Source organism: Salmo salar, chromosome ssa15 (assembly GCF_905237065.1).
Source record: "Salmo salar chromosome ssa15, Ssal_v3.1, whole genome shotgun sequence".
In the NCBI taxonomy this organism is placed as follows: Eukaryota; Metazoa; Chordata; class Actinopteri; order Salmoniformes; family Salmonidae; genus Salmo; species Salmo salar.
Genome location: NC_059456.1, coordinates 49,220,158 through 49,238,411, shown reverse-complemented (window position 1 = coordinate 49,238,411; position 18,254 = coordinate 49,220,158).

The window sequence follows — 18,254 nt, the reverse complement described above, 5'->3', positions numbered from 1 at the left end:
TGATTCATGAATTACATTCTCACAAGTCCCGTGTGGCTCAGTTGGTAGAGCATGGTGTTTGCAACGCCAGGGTTGTGGGTTCGATTCCCACGGGGGACCAGTACAAAAAAAAAAAAAAGGAAGTTAAAAAAAAAATGTATGCATTCACTACTGTAAGTCGCTCTGGATAAGAGCGTCTGCTAAATGACTAAAATATAAGAAGTCCAGTTCTGATTCAATTACATGACTGTACTGATTATACTTTAGCTGCAGTAAGGCGCTTTCGTTTTGTCCTGCAGAATTGAAGTGATGTTTATTGGCTGACATTGAGTGGTGGGTGTTGTTTATTGGCTGACATTGAGTGGTGGGTGTTGTTTATTGGCTGACATTGAATGGTGGGTGTTGTTTATTGGCTGACATTGAGTGGGGGGTGTTGTTTATTGGCTGACATTGAGTGGTAGGTGTTGTTTATTGGCTGACATTGAGTGGTGGTTGTTGTTTATTGGCTGACATTGAGTGGTGGGTGTTGTTTATTGGCTGACATTGAGTGGTAGGTGTTGTTTATTGGCTGACATTGAGTGGTGGGTGTTGTTTATTGGTGACAAACTTCTCTGAGAAAGTGCTTGCAGGCACCATCTCTTGGTATGTCCATGACATAACCATTTCTTCCAGTGGGAGAGGAGACCAGGTAAGCATGCCATCTTCTGGCCATTCTGAGAGATACACAAATAGATCAGGTTGAATGTGGATGATGGTCCCCCCCTCCAAGAGTTATGCTGACGAGAAATGACTGAGATAAAATAGGAAACAAATATGGACCAATGCCATAGTATAGACTGATACCTAATCATCTTAATGTAGGGTCACAAAATAAACTATTTGAGTCTAAAAAAACTGAGTTCACAAACACACCAGTACAACTCTCTGCTGGCCTCCTTTCCCACCACACACATAACAATACACTTACTTGGCCAATAGCTAAATTACCTCGACTCGAGGACTAAGGGAAAACTCAAACACAGGGCAAAACGCCCATGAACTCACACATCTGAGTATTTTGTGCAGCTATCCTAGTAACAGCATGTTACCTAGACAAGTACATTGGCTTGCGAAAGTATTCACGGTGGTGTTGGTGTTCTCAGGGTGATGAGAGGTGTTGGGTTTGCGCCAGACATAGCGTTTATCTTGATTGCCAAAAAGCTCAATTTTAGTCTCATCTGACCAGAGTACCTTCTTCCATACGTTTGGAGAGTCTCCCACGTGCCTTTTGGCGAACACCAAACGTTTTTGCTTATTTTTTTCTTTAATTAAGCAATGGCTTTTTTCTGGCTACTCTTCTGTAAAGCCCAGCTCTGTGGAGTGTACAGCTTTAAGTGGTCCTATGGAGACATACTCCAATCTTCGCTGTGGAGCTTTGCAGCTCCTTCAGGGTTATCTTTGGTCTCTTTGTTGCCTCTGATTAATGCCCTCCTTGCCTGGTCCGTGAGTTCTGGTGGGCAGCCCTCTCTTGGCAGGTTTGTTGTGGTGCCATATTCTTTCCATTTTTTAATAATGGATATAATTGTGCGCACTGTGGGATGTTAAACATTTCTGATATTTTTTTATAACCCCACCCTGATCTGTACTTCTCCACAACTTTGTCCCTGACCTGTTTGGAGAGCTCCTTGGTCTTCATGGTGCCGCTTGCTTGGTGGTGCCCCTTGCTTAGTGGTGTTGCAGACTCTGGGGTCTTTCAGAACAGGTGTATATATACTGAGATCATGTGAAAGATCATGTAACACTTAGATTGCACACAGGTGGACTTTATTTAACTAATTGTGTGACTTCTGAAGGTAATTGGCTGCACCAGATCTTATTTAGGGGCTTCATAGCAAAGGGGTGAATACATGTGCATGCACCACTTCTCCGTATTTTTTTTTTATTTCACTTCAACAATTTGGACTATTTTGTGTATGTTCATTACATGAAATCCAAATAAAAATCCATTTAAATTACAGGTTGTAATGCAACAAAATAGGAAAAACACCAAGGGGGATGAATACTTTTGCAAGGAACTGTAGCTCTCCAAGAATGAGAAGCACGGGCATCCCGAAGGACCTACCCTCACCTCACCTGGTAGGTCCATTCTTAATGAACAGTGATATAATAAGGCATTTTACCGGGAAGCACATTTCCCCATTCCCCACTGGCGAAATACCCTCACAATGATCTCAAACTGTGTTTTTAATACGCAATGAAATGAAACACAGACTACCTCTTGCTAATCAGGAGACTATTGGGTATGTTGTGGTGGACTGTCATGACAATTGCTTCACAGGAACCTGGTAAAATGAAGGTTGTAGTGTGACTAGACACTGGATGGCTCTGATTGAATGCACTGTCAGCATGCAGCCAGAGCTACAAACCTTTTGGAGCTAACTAGTGCTCTCAGATAGTATCCTGATGTCAACAGCAGATAAGTTGTATTCATAACATGGCTAACTTAGCTAGCTAACATGCAATACAAATTAAGTTATTAATTGTCTAGCTTGCGTTAGCAATATTGTATGGTCAATGAGACTGAGACTGGGAGCTAGCTAACCAGCTGAGCTAGCAAACAATGTAAAAAATGTATCATTTTAGATTAGAAAAATACTCCAACAGGCTCTGCATTTCAGGAAACACAGTATCAAGTACCCCTGGTGCACTGTTACATTATTTAGCCATTTAAACCATTTGTTTTTGTATGACAACTCTCAATGGCTTCCAATGTGTTTAAAACATGAGCTTGTTTGAGATGTCGGACTAGACAATGGTTGCTATCCATTGGAGCACTGCGATTGGTTGCCCCAGAATAGCGGGGATAAGCGAAGGGTCAATTGCCAATTCTTAACTCGTTAAGATAACAAAGGTATAATTTGCATAAACATTTGTGTTTCTGGTAAACAACAAAACAGGAGAACCAAATAACATGAGGCGCACAGCTGTGGCTAGACGTGAACATGTAACGGGTTGGTAGTTGTGGTGAAGGAACGAGGCACAGGAAGCAGCGAGCACAGGGTAGTGGTGTATTTAATTTACACTCACACATAAAACAAATATTCCCAAACACAGGGGAGAAAACACAAACGGCGTAAAACAGCGCCGACACGAACATGAGCCGTCAGTACCGAAATAATCCCGCACAACACGGAAGCGGACCAGCTAAAATAAATAGCCCCGCTAATTACCCAAACTAAACACAGGTGCACAAAACCAAAAAAAAGGGAAAACCAAAAAAGGGAATCAATGGTAGCTAATAGGCCGGTGACGACGACCGCCGAGCGTCACCCGAGCAGGAGGGGGCGCCACCGTCGGTGGGAATCGTGACAGTACCCCCGTCCTGATGCGCGGCTCCCGCAGCGCGCCGACTCCGGCCTCGAGGATGTCCCGGAGGGCGAGGCGCAGGGCGATCCGGACGGAGGCGATGGAAATCCTTCAACATGGATGGGTCCAAGACGTCCTCCACCGGCACCCAGCATCTCTCCTCCGGGCCGTACCCCTCCCAGTCCACGAGGTACTGCAGGCCCCTCGCCCGGCGTCTCGAGTCCAGAATGGCCCGTATGCTGTACGCCGGGGACCCCCCGATGTCCAGAGGGGGTGGAGGGACCTCCGGCACCTTACCTTCCTGCAGGGGACCAGCTACCACCGGCCTGAGGAGAGACACATGAAACGAGGGGTTAATACGGTAATAGGAAGGGAGTTGTAACCGATAACACACCTCGTTTATCCTCCTCAGGACTTTAAAGGGCCCCACACACTGCGGCCCCAGCTTCCAGCAGGGCACGCGGAGGGGCAGGTTCCGGGTCGAGAGCCAGACCCTGTCTCCCGGTACGAACACGGGTGCCTCACTGCGGTGGCGGTCAGCACGCCTCTTCTGCCGTCCACTGGCCTCCTTCAGGGAGTCCTGGACGGCTCTCCAGGTCTCCTTGGAGTGCTGTACCCAGTCATCCAACCCAGGAGCCTCTGTCTGGCTCCGGTGCCATGGTGCCCTAAAACACCAGCTAAAATAAATAGCCCCGCTAATTACCCAAACTAAACACAGGTGCACAAAACCAAAAAAAAGGGAAAACCAAAAAAGGGAATCAATGGTAGCTAATAGGCCGGTGACGACGACCGCCGAGCGCCACCCGAGCAGGAGGGGGCGCCACCGTCGGTGGGAATCGTGACAGAACATGACTGGCTAAAGCCGTGAACATGACTGACACACGTTCACCTAGGAAGCCATTGCAACAGCGGTGGTGAGTAAACATGTTGGCCATACGAAGGAAAGAGAAAACAAAATATCACACACAATGTTTGATGGGAGTACGATAGCATAGTTAATTTATCAACCAATGTTTGTAGACGACCAAACGATGAGTCTATGTTTGGGCGGCGAGAAATGGAGGGAAATGTCTGGAAGTGATGCGTCCCGATTCAAAAAGATGTCACAATGTTTATAGGGCCTAGATATTTATTTTAATATATCCTACTTACTAGCCTATATACATTTTATATTATCCAATCCTATCTTACTCTATCAGACTTGCTACTACTGGTTGTAGTTATACACATGCCGCGTTCAACCAGTTCCTAATTCCGACTAGCAATTGAACACGGTATTAGCTGTGGAACGCACACAATGTCTAGAGCCAACTGAGACACCCCCGGAATGGCCTCCAGTGTAGCCCTCCCCTGAATAATGTACACTGTAAAATAATATATACCTTGAACCCAGTTAAAATGTACACTCAGAAATATACTTATCAGCCAGACATGTTGTGGAAGGCAGCAATTAATAAAATATTACAAATGTTTGAGCAAGACTGAAAACAAAATCCCGACACTCCCCACACTGTTTTTGATTTTCTTGTAGATCATTCACTCTCACTCAAACAGTCCCAACATGACAGGACAGTGACACTGGTCCCAATGTACCTTATTAGGGCAAGTACCACTGACATGACCAGTGAGCCATTTAGCATCTATATTCTCTGGCCCTGCAGGGAGACTGGCACTGGAGTTTAAGTATTTGGTTGGCTCTCACTGGTGTCAGCAGGGCACATAATCAGGGCCACTCCACTGAAATGTGAACAAATATAGGGCTGGAGTCGCTAGACTAAGAAAATGACAGCGTGTAGGTAGTGGGATTGAGATACAGTACTATGCTAAACCCTAGTTCAAAAACCGCTCTTTTGGCGCACTGAACCAAAAAAGATGTAACTTTCTCTTTGGAAGAGGGCGGATAGCGTAAGGGGCGGACTTAGTGCTTTGGATGCCCCAGGCAGAGGCCAGGCTGACATGCCATACTACTTTTGGCCAGACAGCATCAGATACATGGGCTACATATGCAATAAGTATACGAAACATTAAGAACATCTTACTAATTTTGAGTTGCAGCCCACCTTTTTGCCCTCAGAACAGCCTAAATTCGTTGGGGCATGGACTCTACAAGGTGTCGAAAGCTTTCCACAGAGATGCTGTCCCATGTTAACGCCAATGCTTCCCACAGTTGTCAAGTTGGCTGGATGTCCTATGGGTGGTGGACCATTCTTGATACACACGGGAAACTGTTGAGCATGAAAAACCCAGCAGCGTTGCAGTTCTTGACACAAACTTGTGCGCCTGGCATCTACTACCATACCCGGTTCAAAGGCACTTAAATCTTTTGTCTTGCCCATTCACCCTCTGAATGGCACACATACGCAATCCTTGTCTCAAGGCTCAAAAATCCTTCTTTAACATGTCTCCTCCCCTTCATCTTCACTGATTGAAGTAGATTTAACAAGTGACATCAATAAGGGATCATAGCTTTCACCTGGTCAGCCTATGTCATGGAAAGAGCAGGTGTTCTTAATATTTTGTGCGCTCAGAGTATGTATACATTTCTTTATATCAATCTCATGAGGCCCCTTGATGATGTGAGGCCTGAGGCAATTGCCTCTTCTGCCAAATGGTAAGTCTGCCAGTTGATACTGTGCAGTCTGGAACCATTGGGTGCATTTTGAGTGGTAAGGTGAAAGCAACCGACTGTAGACGACAGTCGAAGAGTTATGTCAGGGGAGGTGCATCTGCGACAGCCGAAGGGCTGACATTAATGTGGTTTTCCAACAGCAAGGCTCAGATCAACATGGCAGAGTTGCCATTGTTTAGAAAGAAGGTTTTCTTTATGATGTCGAAATAAACATGGCTCCACCACCCTTATCACACGCTCACAAACTAAAATCATATGTGTTCATTGTACAATCAATTACTGAGAGAGTCTCAAATATCACATTCATTTGTACAGTGCTTTCATAAAGTATTCAGACCCCTTAAATCTTCCACATTTTGTTACGTTACAGCCTTACTCTAAAATAGATTCAATCGTTTTTTTTCCTCAACAATTTACACACAATACCTCATAATGAAAAAGCGAAAAACAGGTTTTCAGACCCTTTACTCAGTACTTTGTTGAAGCACCTTTGGCAGCGATTACAGCCTTGAGTCTTCTTGGGTATGACGCTACAAGCTTGGCACACCTGTATTTGGGGAGTTTCTCCCATTCTTCTCTGCAGATCCTCTCAAGCTCTGTTAGGTTGGATGGGGAGCGTCGCTGCACAGCTATTTTCAGGTCTCTCCAGAGATGTTAGATCAGGTTCAAGTCCAGGCTCTGGCTGGGTCACTCAAGGACATTCAGAGACTTGCCCTGAAGCTGCTCCTGCGTTGTCTTGGCTGTGTGTTTAGGGTCGTTGTCCTGTTGGAAGTTGAACCTTCGCCCCAGTCTGAGGTCCTGAGCGCTCTGGTGCAGGTATTCGTCAAGGCTCTATCTGTACTTTGCTCCGTTCATCTTTCCCTCGATACTGACTAGTCTCCCAGTCCCTGCCGCTGAAAAAAATCCCCACAGCATGATTCTGCCACCACCATGCTTCACCATAGGGATGGTGCCAGGTTTCCTCCAGACATGACGCTTGGCATTCAGGCCAAAGAGTTCAATCTTGGTTTCATCAGACCGGAGAATCTTGTTTCTCATGGTCTGAGAGTCATTTGGTGTCTTTTGGCAAACCCCAAGCAGGCTGTCATGTGCCTTTTACAGACGTCTGGCCACTCTACCATAAAGGCTTGATTGGTGGAGTGGAGAGATGGTTGTCCTTCTGGAAGGTTCTCCCATCTCCACAGAGAAACTCTGGAGCTCCGTCAGAGTGACCATCGGATTCTTGGTCACTCCCTGACCAAGGCCCTTCTCCCCCGATTGCTCACTTTGGCCCAGGTGGCCAGCTCTAGGAAGAGTCTTGGTGGTTCCAAACATCTTCCATTTAAGAATGATGAAGGCCACTGTATTCTTGGGGACCTTCAATGCTGCAAACATTTTTTGGCACCCTTCCCCACGTCTGTGCCTCGACACAATCCTGTCTCGGAACTCTACTGGCAATTCCTTCTACCTCAAGGCTTGGTTTTTGCTTTGACATGCACTGTCAACTGTGGGGTCTTATATAGACAGGTGTGTGCCTTTCCAAATCATGTCCAATCAATTGAATTTACCACAGGTGGACTCCAATCAAGATGTAGAAACATCTCAAGGAACAGTATGCATTATTTCACCACTATTGCCTATTTATTGCCTTACCTCCCTAATTGTACTATTTTTGCACACACTGTATATAGATTTTTCTATTGTGTTATTGACTGTACGTTTGTTTATCCCATGTGTAACTCTGTGTTGTTGTTTTTGTTGAACTGCTTTGCTTTATCTTGGCCAGGTCGCAGTTGTAAATGAGAACTTGTTCTCAACTGGCCTACCTGGTTAAATAAAGGTTAAATAAAAATACATAAATAAATAAATAAAATAGCTTACATGAAGTTGGTTCCTGTCTTTGGTCACATTCCTCAAACACATGGGTCAAATAAAAGCACCCTAATGATTGGTTGACAATAAAGCCTCCCACAATGCAGGCGACGGCTGCAGGATGAAGTTGGTGAAGAGAGCATCTTGCGAAACACTACAGTTGACTGCAGTCAAAACTTCATGACCTTTGATAACATGATTTCTGTAAAATTCATGCAGTCGATATGTAGGCGCTAGTCGTACAATTTTTAACCCCATAATGGTTACCGACTTGACAAACGTGATCCGCTCGAACGTGCCCAATAAGAGTGCCTCAACTGACTATTGAAAGTAGTTTGGCAGCATCTGTCACTCTTTTGGAGTGGTGCCGGTGAAGCGCACCTCTGTTTTGTGCAATGGTAATGAATATTAATATGTTAATTGCAAGAAAATATCCACACCCCTGGATGGCTCCAGCCATAAGCATCATAAGTGGTCACTTAGGGCCCCGGCCACTAGGGTTAGTCAGGGTCTCAACTTACTCTTGAGAATACACAAGGTGCAGTTTTGAAATATGGTTTTGTTTCAGCAGTTTTCCTTTTGTTATGTCAATGACAGTCACTCAATTGTCACTCACTAAACATTTTTAGATTGGTAAATTAGTCTAGTAAACTATCTTAACTTGTTATCATTGTCAAAATACCAACCGAGCATGAAGGGCACGTGCCCAGGGGCCTTGACCTCCAGGGGGCCCCCAATGATTTTGTTAACCACTCTCATTCAGAGATCATTTTAACATGGCAAAAGTCATGGCAAAATGTGTGGAATTTCAGGAAATTAGCTTTAAAACAGCAAAAGGTTCTACTAAGCTAACATATGTGTCATCATCGTCGTAAGAACTGGACAAAGGCGCAGCGTACGTAGCGTTCCACAGCTCTATTATAAAGTGAAACTTCAGCAAAAACAAAACAATAAACCAACAAACAAGACATGACGCAAGTGAATTGCTCACAGGCAACTACACAAAAACAAGATGCCACAAAACACAGTGGGGAAATGGCTGCCTAAATATGATCCCCAATCAGAGACAACGAAAAACAGCTGCCTCTGATTGGGAACCATACCAGGCCAACATAGAAATAGACAACCTAGATTACCCACCCTAGTCACACCCCGACCTAACCAAAATAGAGAATAAAAAGGCTCTCTATGGTCAGGGCGTGACAATATGGAATTGTTTTAAGATGGTCATACCATAGATGATTTAGCTATTTGACTTTGAATTTTATATTATAAAATATTTAATAAAATATTGAATTTGGCCTTTGCTACCATAGCTCATAGAAATCCATAGAATAACACGTTCATAAATGGCAAAAAAAAGACAGTCAAAAAGTGTCTGCATTATATTTAGGATGTACTGTATTTTAATTGTTTTTGGACACATTTAACCCCTTATTTTTGATGCCACAAAACCTCCATACTGTCATTCATTTGTATGGGTCTCCCCTTTCCACACTGGGGTCATAATATTTTGTAGCCCAAACAGTTTGGATGCTACAGACGGAAGTTGGCACATCAGCGTTACCGACTTCAGACAAGTCCCCTAGGGCTTGTAGGGGTTGTAAAACGGAAAGGGTTTGCAAAATGGAGAATATGTTCATGAGAGTCTCGTCTTTCCATAAAGTGGTCATAACGGTTAGAGTAGGCCAAACTGTTTGGACGCTGCAGATGGTTTATAGACGGATGAGGTGGATTGAGACGCAGCCCATGCAAAAACACATATCTCTAGTTTAACCTGACAGATTTTGATGTGGATTTTTTATTATGTTACTTAGATTAATGCACGGGTGAATCAATAGACTTTTAGGGAAGCTCTTAACTGTGCCAGCCCGCTTTTAATTTATATTCAGTTCGACTCGCAATAAGTTTGGCGTCTGAAATGTGAGTAAGAGAAGCAACTTTGTGTTTTAATTGTATTTTTCTTCTGCTTTAGTTGTTGAAAAGTGATGTATTGCTATACTCTACGGCTGATTTACAGTACATATAATATGTCCCATACAGGTCAGTTGGTACAGCATGGAGCTTGCAACACCAGGGTTGTGGGTTCAATTTCCAAGCAGGACCATCATGAATGCTGTAAATTTCTCTGGATAAGAGCCTCTGCTAAATGGCTAAAACGTAATTGTATCACCCTTGGATCTTATTGTGAAGTAGTACTGTCATATGGCCAGTGGGTGGAGCCGTCTACCTACTAGACAGCAGGTGGTGCTGCCTCAACATAGCCAGCAGGGGGCCCTCTAACAATTTCCACAATACACCTCATATAGGCTTACTGAGATTACCTTTCACGTATATCTCTTAAATGCACGGTGTTTAGTGGTCTCAACAAAAATATGATGATTAAACATTCTCAAATCAAATATTTTGCTAAGTCTTTCAACACGCAGTGATAGCATTTTGATTGTGTGAAAGGTGAACTGCTGAGGTTAAAATAGTTTTATAACACAGTTTTATGACGATAATAACATGCTTTAATGATCTATTTAAAGTTGTGAATTTATGCTACGTTATGAAATTTAATGATTGAATAATTACAGGATAATGTATCTCTTCTCTAGGTGGAAACTGCACACTCCACGTGTGTTGTTGTTAATAACTTAACCAATATAGATCCAAAATGATGAATGAGAGTACAGTTAGGTACATTGTTTGGCACAGGCCTTTAACGATAGACCTATACCCTATAAACCACACAGACCTCCTCTAAGTGACTGGATAATGCTATCAGTCCCTCCACACCCACATCCACGCCAGGTACATATTGAAGAGGGGTGCGGTGTTGCAGAGGGACACACACACATGCACAACGTGTGAGGCATGGCACACAACAGAAGTGGCCGCAGAGACCAACAGTCTTTGTTTAGGATGAACAATTAAAATGCTCCAAAGGACCCGTAATGAGCTGGCTGGCTTCTAGCCCACAATTCCCTAGGGGAGGGGAAAACAACACACTCCAGCGGCGTTGAACGGCTAATGACCAATCAGATCCTTATTGACAGTAGAAAGCATAGGCATACAAAGAATCATAGATATGGATTCATGGTTCTAGTGTTTTGTAGCAATTGGGATAAACATTGTTGGCTAATATTTAGCCATTTAGAAAAAGGTTCAAGGAAAAACTGGATATTACTATATGGAGGTAGGATTTGTTATGGGGACATCATGGGAATATCTGGTGCTCCTTTTTCGGTGACACTTTATTTGAGGTGTACCTACATAACACATTCCTAACCCGTATTCTAATGCAGTACATAGGAATTCCATGAAGTCAAACTTCCTGTAATACTTGCCTTTTTGTGGAATAAGAAAGAGTTTTATACAAAAAGTGTGACTAAAATGTACTGTGATGGGATTAGTAGTATTGTCATTTGCATCGTGGAGGTGACCTTATCAGAAGTGATTTGGCTTTTGTTATACTTCTAACACTGTTCACTCCTAGCAAGGCTTAGCTCATCTGTGAAAACTATTGGTCGAGGTATACTTTCTACACCTTTGAGGGTTGCACCTCACCTGTGCTAGATGAATGTAATCTCACTCTGATTGAACTCACCATTATTCCCACCAATATTGAGCTGAGCCTGTTTTTTTTCTTCTACCTGATAGTCTTCTACTGGCTTGCCTGTATTAAAAGCAAGCGCCTGCCTTTGAAAGCTGATCTTTACTGTGTACTTACTGGGATCTTTTGTTAAAGGCAGCGACTGGGCGTCTGATCGCATGCTTCTCGCCCTCTGAGGGGTGTGGTCTACAGATAGGTGGCAGCGTGACTCATAGGGTTTCTGTTTTGAATGGACTCCACCTTCTTGGCTTCTTTCACTCTGCCTCCCTGGGTAAATCTTTCACTCTGCCTCCCTGGGTAAATCTTTCACTCTGCCTCCCTGGGTAAATCTTTCACTCTGCCTCCCTGGGTAAATCTTTCACTCTGCCTCCCTGGGTAAATCTTTCACTCTGCCTCCCTGGGTAAATCTTTCACTCTGCCTCCCTGGGTAAATCTTTCACTCTGCCTCCCTGGGTAAATCTTGTGGATTTGTTGTAGTTACTTACCACTGTTTTTACTACGGTAGTGGTGAGGTGCTGATAACTGACCAAGCACACAACTGTGAGTGGGGATAAGCACGCAAGTTAACTTTGATCTCACTGCTACTACAAGAAATTCGATGTGGCCCTCATAGTTACACTTGTAGACGGCACTTGTTTCAAAATTGCAGGATATTAAATCATATCCAATTAGACAGGTCATTTTTCCCAGCTCGCTGTGCGAGATAAGCTTTCTACGATCTCTGAATGAATATAAGGTGACTTTTTTTTTTCCTATGCTTGGCTCTTTCTGTGCTGGGTGACTGCTACAGGGTGATTAATGTGTTCATTTCCTATTATTAAAGACTAGACCCGCGCTGCAGGCTACAGATATAGGGCATGTCATAAATCTTAGCCAAATGAACAGTCAAATGATCGCTCATCGGAAATGAAATCCGGGCTCATTAATACTGACACCCAGACTAGGAAGGGAGAGTACACACACACACAATGCGTCTGGGACGTCTCGTTTGTGTGTGTGAGCAGTAACACACACTTGCACACGGACACGTTGCAATTATAAATCACACACAAACATACATGCCTTAGAGGGGACTCCGCCACCCTGCCTCACCACTCAGAACAATGACAGGCTAATCATTACAAGCTAACATTGAGGATCTTATTGTGTATCTTTCTCCTCTAGAGATCGATGTGGGCATCACACAGTGATCAGTGACCCACACTGTTAAGACAAAGAAATGAGCATCTCTGAACGATGCAGTAAATGACCTCTATAGGCCTGCGAGGCATCACAAACTGGCATCCTCTCATTCATCCTGTTTATCTATGGCTCTCATAAGCTGTTTGTGGAGAATACACACACGTGATCGCGCAAGCGCATACACCACACACACACACACACTCGCGAATACACAACCATGGAAACATATACACACTCAAGCTCCCTCTCGCTCTCTCTCTCTCTCTCTCTCTCTCTCTCTCTCTCTCACACACACACACACACACAAACACACACACACATATATACGCTCCTTAGGGGTCTCCCGTCTCCTATCGCGGTGGAGATGGAGTAAGAGGTGAGGACAGAGTGTGTCGTGGCTTTGCTTTAATGACTAATGGCGTGCATGGGATTGATTATACGAATGATTAATGGTATGTATGGGTTGCATTAGGCCTGGGATTTATAATAGGCACTGTCTGGATTTATGGTTAGCGGGAACTCTACCTTCACTCTGAGCTCAACACTCACTTATGTGTCTCCAATACACGCAGAGACACGACGTGAAGGATAGAATGGTGTAGAATGGTGTTTTAACAGAATGAAGAAAGCAATAGATCATTCAGTATTTTCAGTCCCACAGCGTGCTTATTGATAATCAGATGCTGTGGCATGCAAAGGATGTGTTAACCCCTTAGAGCGCTGGGCTTATTTGTGGGTTGTAGTACTACTTATAGGAGAAGCCATGCGGTCTGCATACTGACAGTTCACCATCTGTTTGGAAATTTATAAGCAACTCTTCACCTTTAATAGCATATTACTAAACATACAACAATCTGCAGTATTGTTACTAACAGTTGTGTATCAACGTATGAATTCATATAAAGGAAACCATAAATAAACAAAATTATTGTACTATTTTCACTATTCATACTTGCCTTCCAGTGATCGACATCTTTATATGTACAGCATGTGCTTCAACACAGAGGTCGTTAACACATCCAGATACACACAGCAACATCTCTCCTATCCACAGCCCCATGCACAGCTCCACTCACGCAGACACTGAGACCTGCCACATGTATACTGTTTACCATTCATCACCCACCCTCTCTCCATCTCTCCCTCTCTCCCTAGACACGACACTGTGTACCATTCCACTACACTGCCTCACACACATACACACAGATTTGCATGCAAGCACACACACACACACACACATACAAATGCATGCAAGATAAAAATGCATGCACGCACACAAACACACACCATCCCAGTCTCTGTTGGCCTCCTTTCCCGGCCCAGTCCTGACAACGCTAATGATTCTCACTGAGGCACTGGATGACGGGTGACAGAGGCAGCCAGACCAGGGCTGAGGATAGGGGGTGGGAGTGGGGAAGATGGGGGGGGGGGGTCAGGGATGGTGGTTGGCCTGGGTCCTGCTTTCTGGATGGTGGAAGGTTGGAGGATGCTCAGACACGAGGAAGATGGTAATTTATTACATTTAAGACAGGCATGACACCCTGAATCAGCCTGCATTCAGATCACTAGCCGGGCGAGAGAGTGGGAGGGGGAGGTGGGAAGGTAAACACAAAGGAGGAGAAATGGGGAGCAGAGGAAATGGAGGAGAGTAGTAGGAAATAATGTGCAATGGGAGAATTTAGCCTCAGGCATGATGCATGTTTTGCCTATTTCTGTATAGTTAGTGTATTTATAATTCAAATAGCCTATATGCCTTCAATAATTCACCAGAATAGAATATCAAAGGGTAGTGCATAATGATATTTTTAAACAGAATAAATAATAAAAGTGTATTGTTTTGCAAGAAGAAATTACCACATGATTAAGGCTATTCCATTTCTTCCTCACTCTGTTGATAATGATGTAGATAAAAGTGAATGGTTGTTTTTCATTTGCTTGTCAATATAATTATATAAAGATTTTTTTTTATTTTTTTTTTTGCTAGACTGTATTTTTGTTCGTTTTACAAGGTTATGAATAATATTTATTACACATAACCAAATGCCTATATATTATTGGCAAAACTATTTTTAACACATTTAAAACAAATATTGTTCACAAACACCGGGAGGCTTATTTCCTCTAAACGCTAGATGGCCATGTAATTCAGTAGTTTCATAAACCATTTCAGATCCAATTGACTTCTTGTGTTAACTTCAGAAGTTTGGGCAGGTGACTCCTAATGCTTCTTCAATGCTACAGAGAAATTGGAGTAGCCTAAGAGTCACATCAGCTCCAGTAGGCCTTCAGTTGGTAGCTATAGGACTAGCCTACAGATCTTCTGAAATCTGTGAGCACTCAGGCTTAAATGTTTTAAGTGGAGAGTCAGAATTCATACAGTATGTCAGTGGAGTGAGGTAATGTTCTTGTTGACCAAAACCTTATTATTTTAGTAGGCTAGCAACTTACAAAAACTATTATGCTGCGTTCGCAACCAATTGGGAAATGGGAATTTACTACCATAGATAAACCCCTTTTGGCATGGATTTCTGACACCACCTACTAAGGAAATTACCTCTAACAGCATTTTAATCAGTTAAATGCAACTACCAAACTGAAAGGTTGATGGTTCGAATACCTGAGCAGACAAGGTGAAAAGTATGTTGATGTGCCCTTGAGCAAGGCACTTAACCCTACTTTGCTCCAGGGGTGCCGTACTACTATCACTGACCCTTTAAAAAGACTGTTGGAAAAGCATTCCAGGTGGCTGGTTGAGAGAATGCCAAGAGTGTACAAAGCTGTCATCAAGGCAAAGGGTGGCTACTTTGAAGAATCTCAAATATTAAAAAAAATGTTGATTTGTTTAACACTTTTTTGGTTACTACATGATTCAATGTGTTATTTCATAGTTTTGATGTCTTCACTATTATTCTACAATGTAGAAAATAGTAAAAATAAAGAAAAACCCTGGAATGAGTAGGTGTGTCAAAACTTTTTACTGGTACTGTACTTCCATCTAGAATGTGTTATTTGAACAGGTTTAAAGCCAAGGATGGTAATTTACTGCCCCCTACAGTTATGGAATGTTTGCTCACAAGCATAATTCATTGGCTAATCCCTCCAGATGACCCGGATGGAATCATGTTACCCTTCCTTCACCCATAGGAAGTCCCACCCAGTTGACTACTTTAAAATGGTGTAGACGTCAATGGCAATGTCCATGCCAAAACAGGTTTTATCCATGTAGAGTCCTGTTCTATGGTGGTAAATGTCCACTTCCCACTTGGTTACGAACGCAGCACTAGCCTGCAGGAGTCCTATAAGAGGGAACAGATTTACCAAGATCCAACTTTTTATTTTTGTATTCCACATATTAATCATTTTAAACAAACAAACAGAAGGCATTTGGTCATTTTCTGTTTTAAACATAGGAATAAAACAAATTCCAGCCTCCATAAGCTTAGTCCTAGAACAAGATGGTTTAGGCCATATTAAATCACTAATATCGAGTTTGTATTACTCCATTGCACTTTATTGACATGTCATGTATTTCATTTCAGTGGAATAAAAATCTAGGACTGTTCTTTATTACAATGTAATAATAAAGCGAATATTTGTATTTTGTTATTTGGGTGTGCATACATTGCCTTCGTAAAGTATTCAGACCCCTTGACTTTTTCCACATTTTGATACGTTACAGCCTTATTCTAAAATGGATTAAATAAATACAAATCTCTGCAATCTACACACAATAACCCATAATGGCAAAGCACATTTTTTTTATGTATTAAAAATAATAAACAGAAATACCTTATTTACATACCTTTTCAGACCCTTTGCTATGAGACTCGAAATTGAGCTCAGGTGCATCCTGTTTCCATTGATCACCATTGAGATGTTTCTACAACTTGATTGGACTCCATCTGTGGTAAATTCAATTGATTGGACATGATTTGGAAAGGCACACACCTGTCTATATAAGGTCCCACAGTTGACAGTGCATGTCAGAGCAAAAACCAAGCCTTGAGGTAAAAAGGAATTGTCCGTAGAGCTCTGAGACAGGATTGTGTCGAGGCACAGATCAGGGGAAGGCTACCAAAACATGTCTGCAGCGTTGAAGGTGCCCAAGAACCCAATGGCCCCCATCATTCTTAAATGGAGAAGTTTGGAACCCCCAAGGCTCTTCCTAGAGCTGGCTGCCTGGCCAAACTGTGCAATCGGATGAGAAGTGCCTTGGTCGGGGAGGTGCCCAAGAACCCGATGGTCACTCTGACAGAGCTCTAGAGTTCCTCTGTGGAGATGGGAGAAACTTACAGAAGGACAAACATCTCTGCAGTACTCCACCAATCAGGCCTTCATGTTAGAGTGGCCGGACGGATGCCACTCCTCAGTAAAAGGCACATGACACCTAAAGACCTAAAGACCTAAAGAAACAAGATTCTCTGGTCTAATGAAACCAAGATTGAACTCTTTGGCCTGAATGACAAGCGTCACGTCTGGAGGAAACCTGGCACCATCCCTACGATGAAGCATTGTGGTGGCAGCATCATGCTGTGGGGATGTTTTTCAGCAGCAGGGACTGGGAGACTAGTCAGGGTCGAGGCAAAGATGAACGGAGCAAAGTACAGAGAGATCCTTGATGAAAACCTGCTCCAGAGCACTCAGGACTTCAGACTGGGGTGAAGATTCACCTTCCAACAGGACAATGACCCTAAGCATACTTACGTAAACGTGACAGTGCATTTCAGATTCTGATATTTCCGTTTTTTTTATTTGTAATACATTTGCAAAAAAATTATACAACTATTTTTGCTTTGTAATTATAGGGTATTCTGTGTAGATTGATGAAAACAATTTAGTCAATTTTGGAATAAGGCTGTAATGTAACAAAATGTGAAAAAGTCAAGAGGTCTGAATACTTTCCAAAGGCACTGTATACTGTTTAGGATTCTTTTTTTCTCAAGTAAATTATTTTGTAACACAAAATGAACATTTTATAAATATTAGAAACTAATTTCCAATTTTAACATGTATTATCGTAAATGTTCCTGTTCTTCAAAATGTAATCATAAGATATGCCTATTATTAGCCATATTATAATACTGGCTTCATGTTATGTGAATAAAAGTTTATATGATGTGTAAATGCATTTCATAACTGCCAATGCAACGAAATATGTGTTCATGTACAAATAACTTAAACTTTGACTAACTACACCTTACCACCAAATCTGCATGTTTCATAATGTATTTCACATGCAGTATTTGTCACCACAAAGTAATAAGGCTATCTATCTTTATCTGTCCACACATTCCTTTATACACATGTTGGTCCAGTAGGCATGACTTGGTCGAGAAAAAAAAGGAGGAATGGAAAGTCGAAAGGCAGAGAGATTTCGAGCCAACACGCCTACAGCATTCTAACAATGTGAAACACAATCTCTTCATACGCTGACCACAATATACATGTATAGAGTCTGTAGCCTAAACTCGGTTTACGACTGCATTGTTATCCAATACTGGCGCTGGACCGGAAGGCTTACTTCAAGTTACCCATATCTGCCATAAAGAGCAAAATATGTGCCCAAAATATATCAGATTCAAGCTATATATATGCCACACTCATAGAAAAAAAGGTTCTAGATAGAACCAAAAAAGGTTCTATGCTTGCTTCATACATGGCACCTCGTTC